Source organism: Stegastes partitus, unplaced genomic scaffold (assembly GCF_000690725.1).
Source record: "Stegastes partitus isolate 25-593 unplaced genomic scaffold, Stegastes_partitus-1.0.2 Scaffold112, whole genome shotgun sequence".
NCBI classification, from domain to species: domain Eukaryota; kingdom Metazoa; phylum Chordata; class Actinopteri; family Pomacentridae; genus Stegastes; species Stegastes partitus.
This window is the reverse complement of record NW_007577843.1, coordinates 26579-32578: the sequence shown is the minus strand read 5'-3', so window position 1 is coordinate 32578 and position 6000 is coordinate 26579.

Sequence of the window (6000 nt, the reverse complement as noted above, 5' to 3'; positions counted from 1 at the left end):
CTGGCTTTTAATGCAAATATGTCTTACACTCCATGTTGATAACATTCCACTCATAAAGTTTTATTAGTTAAAGGTCTTTTTTAAAAATGATGTCAAAGTTGTCATTACTGCATTTAATGTATAAGGGTCAGTAGGTTAATATGTGTTAGTTTAGGGAGAGATGTTGGTATGTCAACTTAACTCCCACACACCTACGCACACACTCACATACATCTCCTCAGTATAAGGAGAGTGCTGTTCCATGTCATAAGTTAAGAGTCTTCTGTGTGTGCACTTGTGTATGTGTGGATGATTTTTTTTCCACCACTCCATTCTGCTCTGCCTGGCACAGCAGTGGAATCCCTCATTACAACCAGATGACGAATCGTACGCACGAAAGCCTTCGTGTGTCTGTGTGTGTCTGGGTGCAACTGGCATGCACGCAGATGTACATACCTACAGTGTCCATGTCTGCTTCCACACATGCACACATAGTCACAAACATCCTCACTGCTTTTAAACATCAAATCATTGTTTAAATAAAGAGAGTTTTTTGACAAGAATTTAAAAAAAAAAAAAACAGTTTCATGTCAATGTGAAAACAGATTTTTACTTGGTAATGTCAATCAATTAAAAATATAAAACATAAAATATGTGACTGCATAAATATTCACCCCGTTCAAGTCACTATTTAGTAGATGCACCTTTGGCCACAGTTACAGCATTGAGCCTGCGTGGATAGGTCTCAATTACCCAGCAAACCTGGACACAGCAATTTTAACTAATATTTCTTTGCAAAACTATCTGGTATGATAATTGTGAGTAAACAGCTCTTTACAGGTCCAGCCACTAATTCTCAATTGCATTTAGGTCTGGGCTCCGACTCGGCCAGTCCTGAGCATTCACTTTGTTGCCTTTAAACCATTTCTGTGTAGTTTTTGATGTATAGTATGAGTCGGGATTTTCCTATGCTTTGCTGCATTTATTTTACCCTCTATCTTTACAAGCCTGCTAAGCAGCATCCCCCCATCATGATGCTTCCACCACCATGCTTCACGGTGGGGATAGTGTGTTCGTGATGATGTGCACTGTAGGCTGGTGGTGGCTCTGTAAGTGATACATTTGTAAACAGGCAAGCATTTGCTAACATGGCAGCTTTTTCAACTTTCTAATATATGCCAAAAGATTTTGTCGGGTTTTTGTGGAACTATGATGTCCAAAACTTGCCAATATCTAAAGAAATACATGATAGTTAATACAACTTCCTTTCAGTTTTTTGGCAGCATCCCATCAGAAAATGTTACAAATTTCCATTTTTATATTTCACTGGTAAAATAACTGGTTAAACTGTTTATGTGAGCGTCTTTTCTGAGGGAAAAATATTGTTATATTTTTAAAAAACTAAATAAAATTGAAATCACACTATAGGGAAACTAAGGAGGCACATAAATCTGATTGGATGTTGGAAGGCTCAGCGAGATTTTCTCAGCTGACAAGCTTGTTGACCATTAGTGCAAGGGCCAAGTATTCCCCAGTCATGCAGTTCTATGGGAAATAAATAAACTTCTAATGACTTCAGGGTTCTGGATGGATGATTAAGTAAAAAAACTATCTTTCAGAGTTTCTCTCACGCAATCACAATTGTAAACAAGTTGCACTTTTGAAGCACTACAGGGGGCACAGCACTGTCCAACTCTGACTTCCAGCAAACGGGACTTCAGTTTATAATAGTCCTGCTAAGCAGAGCCAAGTCACCAGTTTGCACACAGTGTCCAGATCCCAAAATAAATGTACACACGTAAAGATTAAATTGTAGACACACAGCAAAAATGAAGCAAAACTTTTTTTTTTTTTTTGAGAATTGTAGATTCTCAAGTGAACTGCTCTTTCTTTTGGAGGAAACCCCTTCTTATGTAAAACAAAAAGGCCAGTTGAATGTGTAAATGGTTGAAATGAGTCATGCACATAAAGTAATGATACATCCAGGACCAGATACTGCTTCCTTTGTTCTCAGAATGCAGCTGTTATCCAACACTGAATAAAAAAATCCACAATGACATTTTGTATTTAGAAAAAACTGGTGCATATGTGAAAGCTAAACCCATATAAATCTACTGCTAATGTTGTTGTGGGAAAATGAAATATTGTTAAATCATCATTCTCAGTGCCCTTTAATCCAGATAGAGCATCACCATCACTGTGTCACCATTTCGGCCTGTAACCCTGAGTGTAGCACTGATTACCTCTGTGAGAATTCAGCTGCTTTTTCCAGGTTCCAGCTCTGAAAGGAGGAAGAGTGTGGTTGACAATGGCAGGAAAGGGAAGCTTGTAATGAGAAGTTTGGCAGCAGCTATGACATGAGTAGCAGTGCAGCCTTATTCTTGACATCATTAACTGCAAATATCTTGTAAATGTTGCCTTTTTGATTTGTACTTTGCTGCTGGTGGAAATAGTGTAATGATAATTATGCTATTTCTGCTGGTATTATGGAATTTAGGTTGATCTCATTTAGAATTTCAAAATAGGTGCAATTTGGAGCTTTAATCGTGTATTGTCCTGTGCAAAAAACAACAATACATTGTTTTCTGAAATACATATGAGATATGAGGCACCAGGGAACGCCATACACTAAGGCACCGTGGAATTGTGGAGAAGAAGCTCTACCTTAAACATAGTTGTAAAAAGCATCACGGAGTAAAAAGATCATATTCTAGATGTCTCCAAAGACAGCATTATGTTATATTATACTGAACTGAGATAAATGTTGCAGGTGCAAAACAATGCAAGACAATTCATACTCTTAAATGTTTGAGCCACAAACCTGGGGGTAGTAGAAGGCACAACAAGGTGGTTATCTAATGAAGATCTGGATTCTGGATGGTTTCCCTTTATTGTTTGAAATCTGCTCTGGCTGTACATGTGCGTTAATGTCTGGTTACCCTGCCTGTCCTGCTTGTCCCACAGACTTCAAGGTACATCAAGGTGACAACACTTACTTGACTACTTCCCTGTTTCTACTTTATGGTGTAAAAACTTTCCAAGAATTACAACTGACTTGACAACAGTCTCATTTACAATTCCATATTTGCCTCTTCTAAAGGAGTAAACGACAACAGCTGTGTGCAGTAACATCCCAGAGTCCTGGTGTCAATGTTAAGTTGCCAGGTAACAAGGAAAGACTACAGGAAGTAAGTTAGTGTGTTTAGATTCCTGTTTGTGTATGGATTAAACAAGTACAATAAAATGTGTTAGCTAGCGAGCTTTAGAGGCCACACTAGACTTAGCATGATGTACATACCTTCTGGCTTGATACATGGCACCCACACTCATTCAGAGTCATATTGATCTTCCCAAGGTGTATATACCAAGACACTGGATTGTTCCGTAATACATTGTGATCCATCCTCTTGGGCAAATTTATGTAAACTCAGACTTAACATGTCAAGTTCAGTGTTTGTCAGGGTTTTTTTTTTTTAACAGCTCCCCTTTCACCAGTCTATACAGTTCTTTATTAGTCTTTTAATATGCTATAATTCAGCCTAGTAATATTATGCAGCCTAGCATGTGGTGTAAAGATCATAGACCGTATATAAAGATGAATAAAACCTTTGTAGCATCAACCATAACCTTATTCCTTCCAACTCCAGTCTAAAACAAAAAGCAAGTGAAGAGGGGAAGTATCAGTGAGCTGAGATGGGCCACGCAAACATCTTTAGGCCATGGTCACCTAGAATGATGCCACAGCACAGCTAGTCTCAAGTGGCGATTCATAGAGCTTCATTTTGGTACTTCTTTGCTGGCTTCATGCTTCCGCCCCAGAGTTTGCAGCTCACCGAATTCTTTCTTATCACTAATTTGGCTTCAAGAAATAAAAACACAATCAAGATGTCTGAGCCTGTCTGAGCTGCTGTGGCAACATCAGCTTCCTGGCAGCTCGCAATGTTTAGATTACCCAATCAAGAGTGTTGACTAATTGATGAATGCTAACAAATACTGATTAATGTTTCCAAATACTGAAAACAATGGAGCCACCTGTGTGTAAAATGGTGGCATTGGTGGTGTGCTTTTGGTGGATGGAGTATATTGTTATAAAGTAAGATTGGCTATATGAAAAGTTTGACGAAGTTTAAACTGAAGGGTAACTGAAGTTGCTGGTTATAGAATATGCTTAATTTGTAAAGTTGTAAACACTGCTGCTATCTGCATTTTTAAAATGTGAGCTAAAAACGTTTGCATTCTTTTTCTAAAATGGATACAGAATAAAAGATCTCTGTCAGTACGATCACATACTTTGGCTGAACAGACAGGACTGTGGCCAGAGCTACAAAGACAGAGCTGTTAGACATTTGCTTAACAGGTGCTTCCACATTGTCAAGCAGAAGTTTTTAAACCTTCAGATCATTCCTACAGGCTTTAAGAGCCCATTTAGTCCAACACAAGGGCTCTGATTTCTAAAACACGTCCATAGGGAAGAGTGACTCCTACTGGATACAACAAAAAATGAGAAAGACCCCAAAGTGAATCCTCGAAAGACCATTTTTGCTGAAGTCTCTTAGATGAAGATATTTGATTTTAGGTATGGCTTTGTTCCTTCTGTCATTCCTTTTTTTTTTTTTTTTTTTAACTTTTCCTACCTTTGTGTCCCCCATGCATGGAAGTTTATAAAATGTTTAACAGTAGCACTAAACTCTGTCCAGTACTTCACTTTAAATACTACTATATTAAATTTAATACGACAATATTTTTTACATTTTTTTATTTTTATGCTGACTGTTCAGTTGCTGCAGTTATACTTTTGGAAATCACGGTGCTTAACAAAAGCTAAACACCAAACAAAAGCTACAAATACCCATGAAGTGAAATCATAGATGCACAGTCAAACAATAGTTTTAAGCAGCACTGCAGATGAACATCTTTTCTAGCGTTGCCTTAATATAGCATCAGGATGTAGTCAGCCTGATTAACAGGTAGAGAGACACAGACAACACTGTGATCACTGCTCTGGATGACTTTAGGTTGAAGAACAATGTAAAAATGTTGGTGCCATATCATCAACACATCAACCAGAGTATTTCTTAAAGGAAGGAATGGTGCTGAAAGGTTAAAAAAAAATAATAATAATGTAAGTCACATCAAACTTCTAAGAAACATAGTGTTCTAGGGTAGATCAGGATCACAAAACTTTAAGGGGGTGGTGAAGGAGAATAGGAACAATGACAAGCAGATTTGGGATCAAAGAGACCATCTCTGACATAGTGGAGGACTGACGGTGATGATGTGTAAAATCAAAAGACAGCAGAGAACATGTGAGGGAAGTGGATGAGCAGATTTGTAGGTAGGACGATCAGAAAGCAAAAGGAAGATCTTACCAGAAGAAAAAAAGAAGATGGTAAAGGATGGGAAACAAAAACAAACACAGGAGTCCATCAAGTAAAACCAGCAACCAAATAAACCAGACTTGATAATCCTCTAGTTACCTAAACAGACTTTCTTTTTGAAAGATAACAACAGTTTTTGAAAACCAGGTCTGCCAGTGGCAAGATGCTGAACCTCTTTGACACACATTTCCGCTGTCGTGTTTTGATTAGATGGCGGACTAAGTGCAGCTTGTCTGTTGTCATGGATTCTTCGATTCTAATGGAAAGATGAACACTATTTTTTTGTCAGGGTATTGCTTCATTGATGATGGTGAAGAGCACCTATAATCAAACACTCAGCAACCCCCCGTGCTCTTATATGAACGCTAATTTATTCATTTCTTTATTTTGTTAAAACCTGCCTAGTATTGTGTAAGTCTCCCTCTGGCCACCCAAACTGCTCTGACCACAGGACCTCTGGAGGTGTCACCGGCAAGTTGGCAGCAGTTCTTTGGGCACTGTGGGTTGCAGAGTGTGGCTGCTTGATTGACTTGTGATCTGATTAAATCAGAGGCCTGATCAACACCTTTGTTCTCTTTGCTCCTTGTTTTCTCCTTTGGTCCATTCTGGAGTTGTTTTTGCAGTGTGGCAGGGTGGGGCTACT